This window comes from Aptenodytes patagonicus, chromosome 13 (assembly GCF_965638725.1).
Source record: "Aptenodytes patagonicus chromosome 13, bAptPat1.pri.cur, whole genome shotgun sequence".
In the NCBI taxonomy this organism is placed as follows: Eukaryota; Metazoa; Chordata; class Aves; order Sphenisciformes; family Spheniscidae; genus Aptenodytes; species Aptenodytes patagonicus.
Genome location: NC_134961.1, coordinates 2,360,445 through 2,381,542, shown reverse-complemented (window position 1 = coordinate 2,381,542; position 21,098 = coordinate 2,360,445). Strand labels below are relative to the sequence as shown.

Here is a 21,098-nt window from a genome sequence, read left to right as displayed (position 1 = left end):
AACTGTACGCTTCCCTGCTTTTAAGTGTCTGGGTTTTATAAACGATGCAGCACACAACAGCACCCCACGCCACCATCCCTCAGCAACCCTCACTGCTTGTCTCAGCTGTTGGAAATTTCCCATTTCACCCCATCTGCTTGGTGTAGATGCACAGAAAAATTTCTTCCAAGTTTCAAAGGAGTGGAATGGAAAGACTACAGAATTCAAAACAGCAGACATGTCAATCAACGAACAGTGGCTGAAACCCAACATCCTTGGGTTTCAACTTGTGGTGCTCCAAGGGGGGTGGAAGCAGCATCCTCACACCCACTGCATACCAGCACCTCACCCTCCCCTCCAGCTAACAGACTGCTGTCAGGCATGGGGCTTTCTCTAATGCTCTCCATGAATGAGAAGCAAACTTGGCTTCCAAATACCTTACACCATCCCTGCCCTTGAGAAAGGCATACTCCTCCACCTTGTCACACCACCTCTTTACATTCAGAGCATGCTTAACTCCTCAGTATTTCTATACACCATTTCTGTATACGCTCCTACCAGGTGTCCTGTCCCAAGGGATGGTCCAGAAGGACAGAGTTCCCTGCACCAGGACCCAAAGCACTTGGCCAGGCTGCCAGGATTTTACTAGACTCCACACATGGCCGCAGTATCAGTCCCCTGGACAAAGGCTTTAGAGCCCACCCTGTGCAGCCGCCTGTCAGCATCTGCCTGCATCATGGGCAGATACCAGCATCATGCAGACTGCAAGACGGTCACAAGCGTGGGGCACAGGACTGGCAGAGGTGACAAAGCCCTTCAATTCTCTGGTTGTGAAAGGCCAGCCTTGTCTCTCTGCCAAGCACTTCAAGATCTGAACCTGAAAAGCAGAGCAAGAAAGGACCACACGTAATGCGAAACCTCAAGTTTCACAGAGCTCTTTTCTCAGGGAACTACAAATATTTGTAGTGTTTTATCCAATATGCCTCTGTATTTGCTCAATGCCTAAAGATAGATGAATAGGTCATGTACACTCAAGATAAAGATTTCATAAGATTTCAGCCAAAACACCAGTGAGGCACTGTTGCCACACTGAAACAATACAGCACCAGCAGGCACACAGGGACCCAGACTGCCGGTGCCATGGCAGGCTCCTATGCCCATTTGGTGGCCAGCCCCTGGCCAGCCCCAGGGATGGATGTTCAGATCACATGCACCAGTTTGTCCATGTGAATGACCACTGTCCCCACAGCCCAGCGGAAGCCACCCCAGAGGGCTGAGCTAGCACAGGCAAGGCAATTGCGAGAGGTGAGTGCTAGCGCTTTCAGGAGGTAAGGTTTGCAGCAAGCACCTCCGGAGCCTCCTCCAAAGCCTCCCCAAATGCCAGACCACAGGGCGTTCCTGAGCTCTTTGCACTGAACGGTGACACAACAGGTTGTGACCCTCATGTTAAGTTTGTACAGCAGCACCCCAGAGCCGGGTCTGTATCTCCACGCAGGCAGGCAATCCATCACCAACAAAATCCACTCCCTCTACATGCTCTTTTTCTCCAAGAAATGCTCCTGACTGATCCCAGTAGCTCCATTACAGAGCTCTGGCTCCCTCTCCCCTACAGCCTGTTTTCAATCATGTATTAAAAGGGCAAGTAATGCAGAAACAAATCTGCACTAAAGGTCAGGTAGCTTCCCCCACCCTGCAAGGCTGAAGGATAGCCCCTCCGGCTTGCTGGAGAGGGCTCGACACAGCAGAGCCCCTTCTCCAGCCCCAGCCATCTTGCCCTCCCGCACTGATAGCCGCCCGCCTCAGCCCCAAAACAGGCAGGCAAGGCCAGCGCTGGCTGAGCCATGGCTGGGAACCACGTGCCACCACCCCTTGGGGTAGCCCACACTGGGACATGGCCATTGCTCCAAAGCATCACCATTACAGAGTTTCAAACTGCCTCTCTGTTCTCCTGGACATGCTGGGTCCCCAAAACTGCCCAACAGCATCACACCAGCACCAGGGTTGCGTAACATGCCAAATCCACCTAGAGCACTCTGCTAGAGACTGCCATGGCAGCCCCGTTTGCATCTTTTCCCGCCTCCTGCAAGATCTCCCCTGTGCTCTCCCCTGTCACACGGGCAGCAGCCACGACTGCCAATTCAGAGACATTAACTGACCACAAAAATAAAGAGCAAGACCACTGCTAGGAACTGCTGCCCACCCTTCTGCTTCCTCCTCCAAATCCCACTCACTTGGTTTGAGAAAATAACAAGCTCACCCTTAAGGCCTGCTCTTCCCCCCCAGAAAACTTGTTCTTCCCCAACAGAAACCCAGCACCCTGGGCAACCCAACTGCCAGATACGTGCAGAAAACAGAGCATCCTCAAGCCAAAGCAAACAGCAGCAGCAAGCAAAACAGCACAGGACTCACCTTCTAAGTTGAAAGTTTGAGCACAGGGACTCTGATACGCTGAGTTTCGGGACGAGCCATTTCCTTCCCGAGATGGAGATGCCACAGCCGGCACTCAAGGACCAACCCTGAGGAGCTGCAAACCAGAGCAGGCACATAGAAGGGCTCGAGTGGGGAACGGAAAAGCCAGACCTCACTCCTGCTCCTCCAGAAATGCCGGCCTGCTGGATGGCGACCACAGTGAAGCCCCAGCCAGTCCCTGCACTGTCAGATAAGGAGCCGAGAACAGCGTGTCCAAAGCTTCCCACAAGAGGCAGAGCAGGGGGCTGCTGGGAGCAGGGCCATCAACAGACCCAGGAGGGCAGGCTTGGATCTGGATCCAGAGGCAGCCATGGGTCCCCACAGCTTGGGAGCACGCAGGAAAAGGAAGCTGGGGGAGAGAAAACAGCCATTCTCGGAAGATTTGTCTTCAGCTGAAGCCAGCCTCACAAGGTCAATGCTCTGGCAGGGACCGGGAAACTTCTGAGATGATGTCTGCTATTTTAATTTTAAAACATTGCTGGAATGGCTCAAATGGCTAGTCCAACACTATCCCCAGCAGAAGAGTGAGTTAGCATGCTGCACCCCAAGTCAGTCCTAAACCAGACCCTCACTCCCCTGACTTTGGCACACAAGCGGCAGGAGCTTGCTGTGAGTGGAAATGAAAGCTTTCATGCAAAGGTCACACTGGGTTTTCCCCAAGGAGTTTCAGTCCTCTCTGGCTTGGTAAACCAAACAGGAGCGTGACCTGCTTGTGCTCACCTGGGTATTGCAACAGGGAAAGTTACACAGCAAAAGATGGCTGTCCAGAAAAGATGAAGCTATGTTCAAAACACATGACTGCAAACCCAAATTACCACTTCCAAAAGAAAGCAAAAAGCCACAAGATGAGTTTTACCCCCAAAACTCACACCAAGATGATATAATGTACTGTCTTCCCCTAAACCTCTGGGTCCTGCTCCAGCCCTCCCCTTGGAGGGGGCAGCAGCAGAGACAGCCCCACAGTGCTCACCCACACCACGGAGACAAGACAGGCTTTACCATGGTTGTGGTTCAGGATGTATTTAGCACATTTTTATCATATTATGTATTTTTGTCCAATTCATTTCACTACAAAGGGAGAAGAGTTGGAAAGATACACTTAAGCTGCAGAAGAAGGAGTGGTTAAAAAAAGAAAAGATCAAAAGTCCATCATTTAAAATTAATTAATTCAAACCCAAACTATTAACAAATTAAAAATTCAAACTACATACAGGGCTACATTTCTTTCCAAGTAATTTTCAAGAACCTCTAGTGCTGCAAGATAAGTTAATCGCACATTCCATTAATTTGCAGCATGCACAGTGGAGGTTAACCTCCACTTAATTAGAACTAATTTTAATTTTGCTGGAATAGGGCAAGCACACTTTATAAGAAATCCTCTTGACATTATACCTCACAGGGAGGGAACAGTAGCTCGTTATGCTGCCTCTTCCCCTCTCTCTACACACACGTCATCACCTTGCTGCCCCTCTTGCAGTCTCAGCTGGAAAAGCAGAGGCATTTTACAAGGGACCATGGCCGCTGAGGAAGCAGTGGCAATAGAAAGAAGAAAGCATTGGATTTCACTTCCGCAGCATTCCTTCTAATGGAAATGGAGCGGCACACGGACACCAAACAAATGCCAGAGCTGCCAGAGAAAGGGTCACAGAGAGCTGATGGACCAGACGCATGTTGCACCCCGGTTTGCCTGCAAAGTAGTAGAGGAAAACCAGTGCTGAACCGCGCTGGAGTTGCGCCACATGTGCAAGATGTGACAGCTACAGAGGAGGCGAAGTGGAAAGGACCAGCCTCGGGACAGCCCTTCCCAAGCAGCCTGAGGAGCGGGGTGAATCTCGCTGCCCTCCTCCCTCCCACCTGACAAGGCTTTGAGCCAAACCTGCATCTGCCGGAGCTCCCGCGGCTCTGAGGGTGGCCAAGTCCGGTCGCAGGATGACTCCTCGGCTGTTTACACACACGTCCTTCCAGACCAGCCATTCACCCTTTCAGCAGCTCAGTGCTACCAGAGCACACGGCTGCCTGATCCCTGTTAAATTCCCGCCGTGCCAGCTTCGCCACCAAGTCCTCACCCAGCAAACCGGCCCCAAAACCAGGAGCCAAGGACTCAAGTCAGAGCCCAGGAAGGCTCCTGGCACCTTCATGTGTCTCCAGCTTTGCCACCAGCTGTGCTCGAGCCTTCCCCTGCATCCTGCCTTCAGCTCTGCCTCTTCCCCAGCCTGGCCCAGTTTCCAAAACAGTTTCATGCACACTTTTGGTTTAACCTATGCAAAAAACCCCACGCTACAGGGTGGCCTCCAGCTCAATTAACCCAAATTGATGCAAACCATAATTCAAAGCGAGTTAAAAGACATCCACCTTAAAATTTTTTAAATTTGCCTAAACCAGTTTAAAGACTTAAATCCCCATCCTGTCCAGGGCTCCTCTGCAAGTGGAAGGTTTTGCTGCAGGGTCGCAGGGGGCTGCAATTCCACCACCCTGGACCAATGTCACCCCCTGGAGCCCCCCAGTCCAGCAAAGCAAGCATCCCAGGGAGCTGCAGGGGCACCCACACCTGCCTTCCCCAAAGATTAATGCCAGCCCTGCTGCACCTGCCTAAAATCATGCCCAAATCACTAGCTCAGCCTGCATTCACAGGGCACAGTCAAGGTTTTGCTCACACCCAGCGGACGGTAAGGACCAGCTCTCAGAGACACGGAGATCCTTCTCTGGTGACAGCTGTGTTAAACACTGACCACCTTGTGTGCAGGACAGCTTGGCCGCCATGCAGCAGGCTGCCAGCCTGGGGACGATGCCCTGCACACACAAGACAGAAGTGCCCATTTGTCTTCTCACTACCTTTAATCTGAACTTCTCGTCCCATCCCCACCAGCACCGCTAACGACATCTCCTGCCACCACCAAGCCAAGTAAACTGGTGACTTCATCGCAGCTTCCTTCACCTAAATTGTCTTGGGAGACCCTGCTGCTGCTTTGCAGTGGGCGCAGCATCCTCTGAGCACAGCTGCACGGCCTCCGCTTCCTTCCTCCCTGCAGACCTCTGGTTTGCATCCACCATTCCAAGCCTAGCGTGGTTTTAACCTCAACCTCTCCTCCACCGATATTGGCTCCACAGCAATACCTGCACGCTTCAGGACAAGCAAAACCAGTAAGCAACCAGTACCCCTCCCTGGGATCCTCCTCTCCAGTGCTTCCATACACAGCAAGAAGATTCCAGGGGCTCTTCACAGTCAGTGGGACTGATCAAGACTAGAGCTGAGCAGTCCTGGGGAAAACAGGCAGGGCAGGAACCATCACCAGCCCAGGGACGGGCAGCATCATCACCACTCTCTGCTCCGGGATCAGAAACTTCCCAGAGCATCAGGCAGAGGCACATTTGCACCCAAGCCCCCTTGTCCACAGCACCCAACAAACATGGGATGGCATCAGCACATCGGGGTGGCAAAGCACAGCCAGCCAGGGAGGGAAAACACCTGAGACATCTGCAAAAACCCTGGAATATTTTGGAAAGAGATACTCTGAATCCTTCCATTATATTTTTCTGTGAGGCATAGCAAAAAGGTGCTTGAAATAAAATTATTTCAAGCTTTTTGAAGGACCAGATTGCCCAGTCTGCTCCAGTAGAAGTTTCTAGGCAGAGAGACACTCCCCAGCACCATCCCCAGCAAGCAGGTTAATAACACATTCCTGAGGCTTCCTCTGACCCTGGCCAGGGCTCAGCAAGGACAATGAAAGCAAATATATTTTGACCAAATTATCCCTTCGCTTTCAGGCTCATCTGGTAGCTTTTACCAGGTCTGCTTTCCCAGCCCAGAGCTAATCCATCAATGAAAGCATCTCCATTGATTTTGAGGGACTTTGGCTCAGCGCACCAATTTTAACATACCTCTGCCCCCTCACACAGGCCAGCACTGCAGGCCAAAATTGTTCTTCAGACCATGCTTTTATCCTCAGAACACTCCCCAGGTTTCAGCCAGGCTGCTCTCTTTGAGCCAGCACATTTCACTCTCAAGAAGATGCATTCCCACATCTACCCATTGTTTAATCTTGCTTTGTTGGTTTGGGAGCCGTATGCATGGGGCGGCTGCATCGCGTGGACCAACAGGCAGGGCTGAGCGCACCGAGAGCCGGATGCTCTGCAGGAACAGCGGCTTTATCGACATGCATTTGGGATGCTCCTTAAGAGTGGAAGGGGGACAGTTTCAATCAACCCAATACAAGGTGGCCCGCAGACCACAGCATCATGCACAGTGTTTGTTGCTTTTTTTTTTTTTAATTTTTAGGTTTTATAAGCTTTAACAGCTCTATTTTCCCCTTAATTGGTGCAATCGTTTTTAACCCTGCTCCTGGAGCCACGTTGCTATGGTTACCCCACACAAGCCTCAGCGAGTGAGGTGTATTTTTAGAATTGCCAAAATACACGTCTGTACCAGAGCTTTTCTGTACAGAGCTTTCCTTGTTCCATGACACAGGAATTAAGGGCATTCAACAGAATTAAAATGTGGGAAATTCAAAACTGATTAAAGGAGAGGCCCATGGTGCAGCCGGAGCATGGCTCGAGCCCCCGCAGTCCAGGATGCTGCAGGGGGATGTGGCTTTCCCCCACTGCCTGGAGGCAGGTCCAGGGCACAGCTGAGGCTATGGCCTCACCAGGACCATAGGACACGGTGGGACAGCTGAGATGACCAAGTGCTGCGATGGATGGACATGGCCTCTGTGGGACAGTGTGGAGGAAGACTTGCTTGGAGTGCATGGGGCTGTGCCTTAGGACAGCCGATGAGCCAGTCGAGAGCTTAAGGCTCAGGGTTGGGGGAGAGATCAACACAGGCAACATTGTGGTGGGTGTCTGCAACAGACCACTTGATCAGGACAAAGTAGATGAGACCTTCAGACAACTGGAAGAAGCCTCGTGTTTGCAAATCCCAAGTCCTCATGGGGGACTTGAACCACCTCAATATCTGCTGGAGGAACAACACAGCAGGGCTCAAGCAAGCCAGGTGGTTTCTGGAGAACACTGATGACAGCTTCCAGACACAGGAGAGCAAGAGGCCAATGAGAGGAGACACTCTGCTGGGCCTAGGACTTACAAACGAGGAAGAACTGGTCAGGGACGTGAAGGTCATGAGCAGCCTTGGCTGCAGTGGCCGTGAGATGTTGTGCAGCAGGATAGCTATGACTTAGTCGCCATCACAGAAACATGGTGGGGTGACTCTCACGACTGGAGTGCTGCAATGGATGGCTATAAACTCTTCAGAAGGGACAGGCGAGGAAGGAGAGGCAGTGGGGTGGCTCTGTATGTTAGGGAGTGTTTTGATTGTCTAGAGCTCAACGATTGTGATGATGATACGGTTGAGTGTTTATGGGTAAGGATGAGGGGGAAGGCCAACGAGGCAGATATCCTGCTGGGAGTCTGTTATAGACCACTTAACCAGGATGAAGGGGCGGATGAAGCATTCTACAAGCGGCTGGCACAAGACTCTCAATCGCTAGCCCTTGTTCTCGTGGGGGACTTCAACTTCCCGGACATCTGCTGGAAATACAACACGGCAGAGAGGAAACAGTCTAGGAGGTTCCTGGAGTGTGTGGAAGACAGCTTCCTGACACAGCTGGTGAGTGAGCCTACCAGGGGAGGTGCCTCTGTTTACAAACAGAGAAGGACTGGTGGGAGATGTGGTGGTCAGAGGCCATCTTGGGCTTAGCGACCATGAAATGATAGAATTCTCGATTCTTGGTGAAGTAAGGAGGGGGGGGCAGCAAAACCACAACCATGGACTTCTGGAGGGCGGACTTTGGCCTGTTCAGGACACTGGTTGAGAGAGTTCCTTGGGAGACAGTCCTGAAGGGCAAAGGGGTCCAGGGCCCCTCACTACAAGAAGGACGTTGAGGTGCTAGAGCGTGTCCAGAGAAGGGCAATGAAGCTGGTGAAGGGTCTGGAAAACAAGTCTGATGAGGAACGGCTGAGGGAACTGGAGTTGTTCAGCCTGGAGAACAGAAGGCTGAGGGGAGACCTCATGGCTCTCTACAACTACCTGAAAGGAGGTTGTAGCGAGGTGGGTGTTGGTCTCTTCTCCTAAGTAACAAGCAATAGGATGAGAGGAAACGGCCTCAAGTTGCGCCAGGGGAGGTTTAGATTGGACATGAGGAAAAATTTCTTTACTGAAAGAGTGGTTAAACATTGGAACAGGCTGCCCAGGGAAGTGGTTGAGTCACCATCCCTGGAAATATTTACAAGACGTGTAGATGAGGTGCTTAGGGACATGGTTTAGTGGGCATGGTGGTGTTGGGTTGAAGGTTGGACTCGATGATCTTAGAGGTCTCTTCCAACCTTAATGATTCTTTGATCCTATGAAGGCTGGACGTTCTTCAAGAAGGAAGTCTTAAAGGCGCAGGAGCAGGCTGTCCCCATACGCCGTAAGAAGAACGGGCGGGGAAGACAACCAGCCTGGCTGAACGGGGAGCTCTTGCTGGGACTCAAGAAAAAAAAAAAGGACAGTTTACCGCTTGTGGAAGAAGGGGCAGGCAACTCAAGAAGAGTACAGGGATCTCGTTAGGTCATGCAGAGAGGAAATGAGAAAGGCAAAAGCCCAGCTAGAACGCAATCTGGCTGCTGTCATTAGAGACAACAAAAAAAGTTTTTACAAATATATTAATGACAAGAAGAGAGCCAAGGAGAATCTCCATCCTTTATTGGATGCCGGGGGGAACATTGTCACCGAGGATGAGGAAAAGGCTGAGGTACTTAATACCTTCTTTGCCTCAGTCTTTAACAGGCAGACCAGTTATGCTCAGGGTACTTGGCCCCCTGAGCTGGAAGACAGGGACGGCGAGCAGGATGAACCCCCCATAATCCAAGAGGAAGCAGTTAACGACCTGCTACGCCACCTGGACACTCACAAGTCTATGGGGCCGGATGGGATCCACTCGAGAGTGCTGAGGGAGCTGGCAGAGGAGCTCGCCAAGCCGCTCTCCATCATTTATCAGCAGTCCTGGTTAACGGGGGAGGTCCCGGATGACTGGAGGCTTGCCAATGTGACGCCCATCTACAGGAAGGGCCGGAAGGAGGATCCGGGGAACTACAGCCCTGTCAGCCTGACCTCGGTGCCGGGGAAGATTATGGAGCGGTTCATCTTGAGTGCGCTCACAAGGCATCTGCGGGACAACCAGGGGATCAGGCCCAGCCAGCACGGGTTCATGAGAGGCAGGTCCTGCTTGACCAGCCTGATCTCCTTCTATGACCAGGTGACCCGCCTAGTGGATGAGGGAAAGGCTGTGGATGTGGTCTACCTGGACTTCAGGAAGGCCTTTGACACTGTCTCCCACAGCATTCTCCTTGAGAAGCTGGCAGCTCACGGCTTAGACAGGTGGACTCTGTGCTGGGTAAAAAACTGGCTGGACGGCCGGGCCCAAAGAGTGGTGGTGAATAGAGTTAAATCCAGTTGGCGGCCGGTCACGAGCGGTGTTCCCCAGGGCTCAGTTTTGGGGCTGGTCTTGTTCAATATCTTTATCAATGATCTGGATGAGGGGATCGAGTGCTCCCTCAGTCAGTTTGCAGACGACACCAAGTTGGGTGGGAGTGTTGATCTGCTCGAGGGTAGGAAGGCCCTACAGAGGGACCTGGACAGGCTGGATCGATGGGCTGAGGCCAACTGTATGAGGTTCAACAAGGCCAAGTGCCGGGTCCTGCACTTCGGCCACAACAACCCCATGCAACGCTACAGGCTTGGTGAAGAGTGGCTGGAAAGCTGCCTGGCAGAAAAGGACCTGGGGGAGCTGGTCGACAGCCGGCTGAACATGAGTTGGCAGTGTGCCCAGGAGGCCAAGAAGGCCAAGGGCATCCTGGCCTGTATCAGAAAGAGTGTGGCCAGCAGGACCAGGGAAGTGATCGTGCCCCTGTACTCTTTGCACTGGTGAGGCCGCACCTCGAATACTGTGTTCAGTTTTGGGCCCCTCACTACAAGAAGGACGTTGAGGTGCTGGAGCGTGTCCAGAGAAGGGCAACGAAGCTGGTGAATAGTCTGGAGAACAAGTCTGATGAGGAGCGGCTGAGGGAACTGGGGTTGTTCAGCCTGGAGACAAGGAGGCTGAGGGGAGACCTCATCGCTCTCTACAACTACCTGAAAGGAGGTTGTAGCGAGGTGGGGTCGGTCTCTTCTCCCAAGTAACAAGCGATAGGACGAGAGGAAATGGCCTCAAGTTGCGGCAGGGGAGGTTTAGATTGGACATGAGGAAAAATTTCTTTACTGAAAGAGCGGTTAAACATTGGAACAGGCTGCCCAGGGAAGTGGTGGAGTCACCATCCCTGGAAGTATTTAAAAGACGTGTAGATGCGGCGCACAGGGACATGGTTTAGTGGGCATGGTGGTGTTGGGTTGATGGTTGGACTCGATGATCTTAGAGGTCCTTTATGATTCTATGAGTTGAGGATCCCAAGAGGGGTGAACAGGACAACTAGCCTGCAGACCACAGCCCTGAACTCCAGGAGAGCAGACACTGGCCTGTTCAGTGACCAGCTTGGAGGAATCCCATGAGACACAGTCTTGGGGAGAACAGGAGTCCAGGAGACCTGGTTGACTGTCATGGATCATGTCCTCCAAGCTCAAGAACTGCCCATCTCCACTTCCTGGAAACCAAGCAGTGGTGGCAGGGAGCCTGCATGGATGAGCAAGGAGCTCCTTGCTTATCTCAGACATTAAAAGGAAGTACACAAAGGGTGGGAGCAAGGGCAGGTGACCCAGGAGGAATATCAGGTCATTGAGTCTGCCCCAGAGGGTTGTGCTGCCATTCATAAGAACCTTGACAGGCTGGAGAAATGGGCCGACAGGAAAGTTCATCAAGGAGAAACATCAAGTCCTGCAGCTGCCCCTTCCCTGCACCCACATCAGTGCTTCTAAGCCCAGGGACTAGACCACTAAAAAGTCACCTTACAACACCAGTATGTAGCTTTTTGTCTGTTCAGTTCCTTGAATCAAGTCACCACAAGAGGAAAACCAGAACAAAGGTATGGGAAGGAGCAGGAGGGCCACCACAGACAGCAGCTCAGCTATCACAGCCTCAGTCTGTCAGGAGCTTTGACGACACAGACAAACAGCAGCAGAGGAGCAGGTCCATGCAGCAGTCAAAGCTCTGAAGCTAGATTTGCATCCTATAGACATGACATCAGCTGCACAAACTCATATTCGAGCATTTCTTCCCACTGGTTTTATTTAGGGAAGAGTCCATTAGATCATCATCTCCAACACCTCACGCAGGTGGTGCTGGGAGCACACCCAGCAAGCCTCACATGTACTTTGGGCAAGTGATACTTTGCTGTTTATGACCAGCTAGGCAGGCAACCCTAAGGTGCAGAGATCACAGCCTGCAAACTACCTCAGTTCCAATAACCCTGGCACTCCTCCAAGAGAGAGACACTACCCAACATCAGTTCCCTCAATTTCAGGGGAAAAAATACATCTGAACCGAGCCAGAAGAAAATACTAGGAAGGAAAGGGAAAGAACAGCAAGAATTAGCAATATTTTAGCCAAAGTCAGCAAGTAGATTAAGGGGAGGGAAAGCTGGGGGCTCCAGCATGAACTTGTCCTTTTCTGTGAGAGACTTTCTGCAAAATGACAACTTCAATATAAGCTGCTGAGCTGCGTGCACTCAAAGAGCCCGACCCAGGATCCTGTGAGGACCCATCAAGGAGAAGGGAGAGCACAACGAAATGGAGGCCACAGTGCCAGCAAGAGCCATTCCCCGCACCAACTCCCCGGTGCTGCAGCTCTGCTCTCCCTCTGTCCCACTCCCGGGGAGCTGCCAGGCAGACGCTGGAGAAGAACCACTCACCTCCAGCACGTGTGGGATGGTCACGTTCAGCCTGACTTTTGATCAGAAGCTACACTCTGACTCAGTTTACAGGTACGGGTCTATCGAGAGAGACCGAGGGCACGGCAAGTCCTGTGGTCTCACAGCCAACACTGTTCCCCTGAGCGAGGCACAGGAGAAGATGCCTGCTGCTGCCACCTGTTATCTTCTCTTGCTGTGCAGCAGCTGGATACGCAGAAGGCATATGCATGACCATCACAACTGTAAGGAAAAGCATGGCCCGCCGACAATCATTTCTCCTGAGCCAAGTCACCACCACAGCAGTGGCTCTCAGTACCCTGTCCCCTTGAGCTGCATCCATCCTGGCCTCCACAGGTTGCCTTTTCAGGAACACACCACTGACATCAGGAAAAAAACCAAAGAAATGATACCAGAGGCGCAAACACCTAAGAGGGCATTTTCTGTTTTAGAGAGCAGATGTATTTGACAGTCCTTGGGGTCTTGAAAATTTATATAGAGTAAAGAAAGGAAGAGTTCAGAGAGACAGAGAGACACCTAGCATGCTGCATGTCAAATGGGATCGTAAAAATGAAGACAACAGCAGAGTCCAAAGATGTTCCTGCTGTTAATGCTTCTCTGAACACCCCTACAGACAGCTCTTTACAGAGGAGCCACTCTACGGACCATGATCGTTCCTGGCTGAAGCTGGGTTCTGCCAGCACCACTCCAAGGGCACCATGCATCTGGAAAGATGCCTTCCCAAAATAATCTGCACAATTCATTTCAGAGTCGGAGAAGTCTGCCAGCAGCTATACTCATGCTGTCCCATCTCTTTCATAAGGACATGAGTAATTATTGAGCACTCTAGCTACTAAAACTAATTAGAACAAAACAAACTAATTTTGTTACAAGGCAATGATCTGACCTCGTTAACGATGTAACTTGCTAACAATATTTTTCTCTTACACAGAGATCTAATGAAAGGCATCACAAGCTGTTTTATAAAGGAGCTCAGTACACTCCTATAAACCTATTTTGCATAGGAGGAAACCCAAGCCAACGTCCGCATATCCAGAACGCTGTTCCCTGGGAAGCAATCTGCATCCGATGCTGTAAGCAAGCACAGAGAAACACCACCCAGCCCAGCCAGAAACAATAGCCCAAGGTGCCAGTGTGCAGAGCAGCCTTCCCCGCGCCTCTTCAAAGCAGGTACCAGGACAAGTGGATACGCCCCAGCCAAGGCAGATCCCTGCCAGACCTGCACAGCAGGTTTCCTCCTCCTTAATCACAAACCCATGTCTCATCTCTTCTTTTTAAACAACGAGAACAACTTTAGACATCCAGACTCACAGCAGTTAGAGATTTTGCTATCTTGTGACGTTTCACACCATAGTTATTAACACCAAGAAAGACCCTGTTGAGCTGACCAGCAGCTCCCTAAAGCTCTCTCACACCTCCCCTCTTAATAGACATCAGCCACTAAATAGAGCTACCAGCTGCCCTCGAGTCAGTCCCAACCTCCTACATGAGGGACCAGCACACCAGCAAGGATCCTTCCTAATTACTTCCATGAAGAGCCACCTCCCCAGATCGTGTTTTCCCCTTTGCCCTTTGGGAAGATTAGTGTACTTAACATGGTAATCTCACCTCAGCGTAATGCGCAGACACCGCCGGGAGTCCCAAACAGGGGTACACCCGTGTTCTCTCAGCACGTACCAGCTTCAGAGCCTGAGGAACGGGCTGCCCCAGCAAGGGTGTCTCTTCTCACACCTGAGAAGGAGAAGGTAAGGGTCTGTCAGGTTTCAGGGACAAAGCAGAGGGAAGACCCCCTGAATGACACCCTAAAGGCTGGGACATGGATCCTGCTGCTCAGGAGGGAGAGGGGCTGGGATCCCAGCAGGCAGATTGGGAAGCAGGCTGTGGCACAGGGAGGGTTTAAACACTCCTCACTCAGCATCACCTGCAGTCAGTGCCTGATTTAACCCACCCAGCATCACCGAGTCATCTGCTCACGGGGATGCATACCACCACCTATGGCACAGTCACAACACAGCTCCCACTTCAAGGCCAAGCCGAGGTTTTCCTCTGTCCTTGCAACAGTAGGGACAAAAAGACCTCAAGATACTGCTGCCACATAGCACACACACCCTACTCCCCCCACCTCCACCACCCCCCACCCCACCCGCCTTTCCCTCTGCCCTGCAGCCAAAAGCCTCCCAGCACTTGCTAATCACTAATTAACAAGGTCTTACAGCTCTGCTCTTGGGGGGCCTGGGAAAAACAGTGCTCCCCATCTCACAGATGAGGAAAAACCTGCACAAAAGAAGGAGATGACTCTGTTTGTGGTCCCCACAGGCTACAGGCATGTCCAGAGCTCAGTCACTCCAGGCAGATCGCTGGCCACCTGCAAACACACATGGCATTGCAGGGTTGCATCTAGTAGGCAGGCTGCATGCCTGCATCTGCTGTGAAGTTACGGGGATTTTTTGTGTGCGTGCACCTTACAGTCTCCAACCAAGTCTGATACACAGGTTAATAAGCAGTACTGACATACTCAGCTTATGACCTAAAAAATGCATTTAAGGAAGATATTAGTCCAGTTTCCCCTCTGTACTCTAGTGTTAGAAAGGGATGTTTTTGCAGCAAAATAGCAGAGAAAAGAAGAGGTCCAATCTAAGAAGCTCAAGCACAGCCAGAGGGCAACTGCACTCTTCCCATTTTAATGGCACACCAATACACAGCAGAGGGGAACTTCCAAGTGAAAGAAGCAGAACTAACATCTGAAGGACTTCTGGGGTTTCTTGTCCATACGTGTACATTCTTAGCACTCTACAAAACACTAAATTCAAGACAGGCAGCTACCCCGCCTAACTCTTACCACTTGCAGGCTCACATGCGTGGGCAGCTCTCCCAGCATCACTTTGGATGCTCCGAGAGGCAGAGTCATCCTCTGCCACAGCTGAGTCTGCTGCACAACATGAGCACTAAGAGCCTTGAGGTGATGTTGTCCCCAGATACCTCCTGTAAATAAAAACAGAGCAAGAACTGGGTTTTATACTGTGTACATTACATCACACATCCCCAAAACCAGGCTAGGTACTGGCACCAGTGACTTGCAGGCACGCACGGGGTGTTCATCCGGGTGCTCTGTAACCCACGGCAGCTGCAGGGGAAACAGGGACGAGTCCTTAGGAGGACCGGGCAGGTTGCTGCCTCTCATTTGGGAGAGGGCTTACAAATGCTAACCCCAAAGCACCCAGAACAGGGACAGCACAGACACTACGCCCCTGGGAAGCTAAAGGAACAGTAAGGGAAGAGATAACAGCTCAGCGACAGCTACATTGATGCACACAGAGCAATGCTGCATCTGCCAGCATTGCCGCTGTTCAGCACAGCGGACCAGAACCCAATGGCAAATCACCACTGCCAGTGGGAATGGCATCAGAGGAGCCCCAGAGACCAAGGGGCTCAGGACCAAGCAGTCCTCAGTCTCCATGATTTTAGCATTTCATTTCTTCCCTCAAGCTACTTTTCAGTCACCAAAATCCTTCGGTAAGTCTGGAAGCCCTCGTGCCTTAGTGTCTCTCCACGAGCTTCACAGCCATCAAAAGAAAACAATTCTACTAAATTCTCCGGGTTCCCCTTTTTAACTCCGGTGTCATGCAGACACAGACTCTCTGAAGCAGAGGATCTCAGCCCAGGTCCCAAGCCTTGCTTCACACTAAATGAGCTCTGCCAGATATCCAAAAAAAGATCGCATCGTTCATTCTGCTTCAGAGCTAGAACTTACCATTTCTCAGCATGAAAAAAATCACATTTCCTACATGTAGCTAACGCATGAAAAGCTTTCTAAGGTCAAAAAAATGAAGCCATCCATTTATCACAAAAAGTAACTTCTTATTAAAGCTTTTTGAAAGCCTGGGCTCTCTAGTGCAAACACTCCACCTAGAGCAAACTGTGCCAGACCCGCTTGCCCAAGGCTGCAAGCACCAGCGGGCAACTCTCAGCATCGCCACTGCAGCCCAATTGGTCTGCACACGTGTCCGGTACCACCGATGCCATCACTCCAAAGGGGACCCAAGCACAAGACCATCAGTGGTATGATCCCCTCTGCCCATGCGGGGGATCTTGGCAGAGCAGACCCTCACTCCCCAGAGAGGGGAGAGCCTGTGCTCTTGCACTGCCTTTTCTGCGGGCACCATCCTAGAGCGAGGTCACCCATGGAGTGATCCCAGCTGGCTGCATCCTGTCCCCTGCCCCTCAGGGACAACATGTAGCTGAGCAAAGCATGACTTGAATGGCATCAGAGCACCCAGACACACTGCCAACCCTTCCTTCAGGGAGGGAGAGGAGCAGCAAGGGAGTCAGATGGCCCCAGCTGCAGAGGTCCCTCTCCCACCCTGCCCAGCAGCCAAAAGGGAGCAGAGACCACAGTAACTGGTTCCACCCAAGCAACAGCATCCAGCCCACCCTGTAACTCTGCCCAGGACCATTCAGTGTCACTGAAATGGCACTGCTGTCCCCCAGCAACATGCCCATCCTCCAGCTATATGGCCTTTCTTCATACCTTTTTGCATCCCCAAAAAAAAACCAAGCAGTGCCCTGGCTCTCAGTGGGAGGGCACGATTTGGCCCATGTGCTCTCACTCTGACCCAATGAGACACAGATAACTGTGTGGTTTTGAGACAACCGCATAAAATAGCGGGAGGCTCCAGCAGCATTTGCTGAGCAGGCAGGCACAGGGATGCAGGAAAGCAGCAGCAGGGTCATGGGGCTGCCCAGGGCCAGGAGCCGCAGGGGCTGGCACTCATCCTTTCCTGCTTTGGGGCCTGTAGCCCCCAGCAAACAGGCTGTGGCATTTTACACAGCCCCAGCAGGATACAGCATCACTCACCTGCCACAGCTGACCACAAAGATGTCATTTAACTTCTCAGCGTTAAAGCAGGGAAAGACTTGAAGCAAGTCAGAAGGGAAGGGCAAAAACAGCTGGAGAGGATGCAGGCTGTAAGGAGGAGAAACTCCACCCCAAGCTGAGCACAGCCCTGGCCCACACTGACGCAGACATCGAGCTCAGCCCAGGGCTGGTGAAGCAGCCAACACACATTTCTCCTTTTGGGAGAGTCACAAGCACCCATGAGCGACAGCTGCAGCCGTGTCCCCAGAGCTGCGGCAGCCAGAGAGCAGCCAGGCACTGCCAGTGGTGCAGAGGGCATCCCCGCGCCCCTGCCAGCTCCTGCTGCCTGGAGCCAGGACGGATGGGGCTCTCTGTTACGCTTTGGCTCGGCTCCCCACCACAAGCGACATCCCCTGCAGTTATACTTCCAAGCGCTGCCCAGGTTTCCCCAGCCACGCTGCTGCTGGCTCCAGACACACGATCCCTTCCACTGCTTGGAGGGGAGCAGAGCAGCGTGGGCTGCCACCCCCTGCTTCTGCCCCGCACTGCTCCCCTGCAATTCCCAACGCTAACGGTGCTGCGAAGTGGAGGGCAGTAAGAGAATTACTGTGGCTGAGCTCTGTGCAAATTTGCCGTCTTAAAAAAATTAAATCCTTAAAGCTAACAAGAAGAGTGTGTGCTCTCAAGTTATAACTCACTGGAGGTAAAGGGCTGATAATTAAAAGACCCATTGCTGTAATGACTGCCACACTGAGGAGAACATCTCACCCTTTTCTGACCACTGATTTAATTATCCTGTAGGAGCACACCATATGTTGTCACCGAATTCTCACACAGATGAACATCAAAAGTGCAACTTGCTCCCCACTAACATCACAGCAGATGTCACTTTGGGAAGTTATGATAGATCCTTGCACTGCACAGGGCAGGAGGTGTCTCATCCCGAAAGAAGCTGTTCTCCAGGAAGAGACAGCAAGATTGCATCACTTTCCTTGCAGAGGCTCTGGCTCTTCTGCAGCATGGAGCAACCTCACCAAAAGCATTTGCCTTCCCTACACCCTCCAGCCCCCTCTCCCTGCACTGGAGAAGACCATCCAAGACTGACACAGCTCCAGTGTGCAAGCACAAATGGACTGTAGGTGCCCTGGGTCTGGGAAGCACTTGAACAAATGTTGTTAGCATCAAAATAGATGTGGATTTTTGCTTAGCAGAAGGGAAGAAGGAAGCCAATTCATGCAACTATTATAAGAAATAACAAGTTTTCATAACTTCAGATGAGACAAGTAACTTAAAAAAAAAAAAATGTATCAACCAAGACCACCTTTGCTGGGGTGAAAGCTGCAAATGTCAACTTTCAGGTCCCAGGGACAGACTGGGATCAGAAATTTCCCACCCAACAGCACTACCTTTTAGGTAAGAAAAGCAGCTACTCAGCAAGTCCTAAACTCCTCAAAATGCAGGACGACTTCCAGGGACCACATGGGAGTTCTCAGTACCGCAATAAAATTAATTCAGGCGAGTAAAGCAAAACAGCCGCGCCCCAGAGGATGATACCATCGGGGGAAGCCCAGGTTTAAGATGTACAAAGCAACTTTCCTTGGTTTTAATTATTTCTAGGGTTACTGTTTGACAGGTAAAATATTTACAATAAAGAAGACAATAAAGCTCCCTCCCTATTTTAGTGCTGTAATTGTCAGTTGAGAGCAAGAAAAAGTACCTGTAGGGGAAAGATAGCGAGGATAAGCAGGCTGCTCCCGAGCACCACATTTCGCATCCCCTTTTGAAGGGGACCATGCAGGAAAGCTGAGCGTGAGACAGACACAAACCGGTCCTTCACTTGCACACTTTTCAGCAAGGCAAGCATGCATACAGCCAACCCAAGCACCAGCCCCAGGTTGCTCATCCCCACGTTTAAGCATCCTGCTGGGTCCTGGCCTAAAGGAACCAACATCCAGGACTCGCCTCCTCAGCCTTTCTTCTTTAAAAAAGACACATAACTTCTTGCTTGTATTCAAGAATAAGCTTTTCAAGGAGCACATCTAGACATACTGTATTCTTAGGAGAGCCATTTCTGCTGGTTTGGCTGGCTGAATTTCAATGCCACCTATATGAGAACTTTCCTTGTTCCCCCATTCTCAGACAAACCCGAAGAAATCCAACTTTCAGCAACAGAAGAGGAAAATAATCTCCGGGGGGAGGAGGCAGAGCTCAGAGCTGCTCCACACTGTGACAACCCGTGGCTGCAGGAGCCAGGACTCCCTCCCTCCCCAGGACATCAGGCTGGGGAGAAAACAGCCCGCTGCTAGCAAACCAAGCACAGCATCGTCACCTCACTGGATCTCACATTTTCTACAGAAATACCCTTGAAAAAAAAGCCCTAGTGATGGAATTAACCTGCCAGATGAAGAAGCACACAGCAATGCACCGGGATTACTGCAGGACCCGCTGGATGCAGCGTTCAAAAGAGCAAACCTCCTCTGACACCAATGCAGCCACAGAGACAACGAAATCTCCCTTAAAAATGAAGACCTGGTAAGAAAAAAAGGCGCTGGCGGCACAGCAGCGCCTGCGCCCGCCCCTCACCGCGCTCCCAGGGCGGCCGGGGCAGCACCACCAGGCAGGCTCTTTTCACGCGAAAGGACTGAAATCGAACAGCAAAACAGCATTGCAAAAGCATGAAGTAATCCCACCCCTGCAGTTAGTGTTTTCCTATCCAATTAGCTACTCCAAGTGTAAGGGGAAAAAGGGAAGGGGAAAAAAAAAAAAAAGCGCGCTGCAAAGCCAGGAGATGTTTTGCAACTCCCGGGCTCCAGCAGCACAGCCCTGCGCTCCCAACAGCCACGGGCGCGGTGGAGGGAACCGGGGAGAAAGGGGGGGAGCTCCCCACCACAACCCGCTCACTTACTCTGCCGTCCCTCGGGCCCTTCCCGCGGCACAGCCAGCCCGCACGCCGGGCGTGCGGCCGGGGAGCCCCGGCGCGGCCCCGCTACCGCCGGCGGCGGAGGGCAGCGGGCCCCGGCCGTGGCCCGGGGGAGGAAGCGGGCGGAGGGGCGGCACCGGGAGCCACCCCCGCCCGCCAGACAGCCCAGCCCAGCCCAGCCCAGCCCAGCCCGCCCCGCTCCGGGATGCTCGGCCGCCGGGAGGGCCCGGGGGGACGGGACGGGACCGCCCGGCCCCGGAGCGCGGCGGGCTCCGGGCGCCCAGCCCCGCCGCCCCGAGCGAGGGCTCCGGCCCGCCTGCCGCGGGTGCAGCACGAAGAGCGGCGGGTGAGCCGGTGCGTGCTCCCGGCAAAGCCTCCGAGCCCGGCCGGAGGGCTCCCGCCCGGCGAGGGGGGTGCAGCGGCGCTTACCGTGGCTCAGCCGAGCCGGGAACTCGCTGCTCCGTTGCAATTCATTTTCTCAGTTTAACAAAACCAGTTTGAAATCACTCTTTAAAGCGCTGCTAACGCGCACAGAGCAGCGAAGCAAGCCGAGCCTGCCGGCCCGCACGCCAGCGCAAGGTGAAGTACCGAGAGCGCCGGCGGCAGCCGCCCGCCGCCTCGGCCGCCCCGAGCTCTCTGCTGCCCAGCAGGCAGGGGCGAGCGCAGGCGAGGCGAGCGGCACTCCACCCGCGCCGCCGGCTCCCCACGCACGGGGCAGGCTGCCTGGCGAAAATCTGCCTGTCGCATTTTATAGTTCTTAAGTGGTTACGCTTATAACCTCAAAGTCAGGAGACATCTGCTAGAGCAGGAAGGCCGGAAAAAGTGAAACGCTGTCCTGAGCTAGATGTTCCTTTTAAATCACGCAAAACCACCATGCTGATAAACACACAGAGGCAGGACACGCGCCGCTTTGCGAGCTCAGATGAGAGGCCTCACGTGCATCAAAGCAGCATGCCAGCCCCGCAGTTTTGATGGCTTGGGGAATCCCGCTACCCTGAGAGAAACCAGAGGATCAAAGAGCCACGGTGCTTTTCCATCACT

The 21,098-nt window shown here is 52.5% G+C and overlaps 1 protein-coding gene across 5 annotated transcripts in view; it reads right to left on the bottom strand.

Annotated features, from left to right (window-relative positions):
* LOC143166536 (ankyrin repeat and fibronectin type-III domain-containing protein 1-like) overlaps window positions 1–20,498 on the bottom strand; it is a 269,972-nt gene extending 249,474 nt beyond the window's left edge. For 2 of the 5 annotated variants that reach the window (XM_076350965.1, XM_076350968.1), the window contains exons 1-3: window positions 20,043–20,086; window positions 15,122–15,264; window positions 13,891–14,013 (exon numbers count right to left, since the gene is read on the bottom strand). The gene's annotated coding sequence lies outside the window, so the exon portion shown is untranslated. Of the gene's footprint in view, window positions 1–2,388; window positions 2,451–13,890; window positions 14,014–15,121; window positions 15,265–20,042; window positions 20,087–20,486 lie in introns of those variants that run through there. The other 3 variants (XM_076350969.1, XM_076350966.1, XM_076350967.1) reach the window with 3 other exon arrangements.
* Window positions 20,499–21,098: the final 600 nt, after the last annotated feature.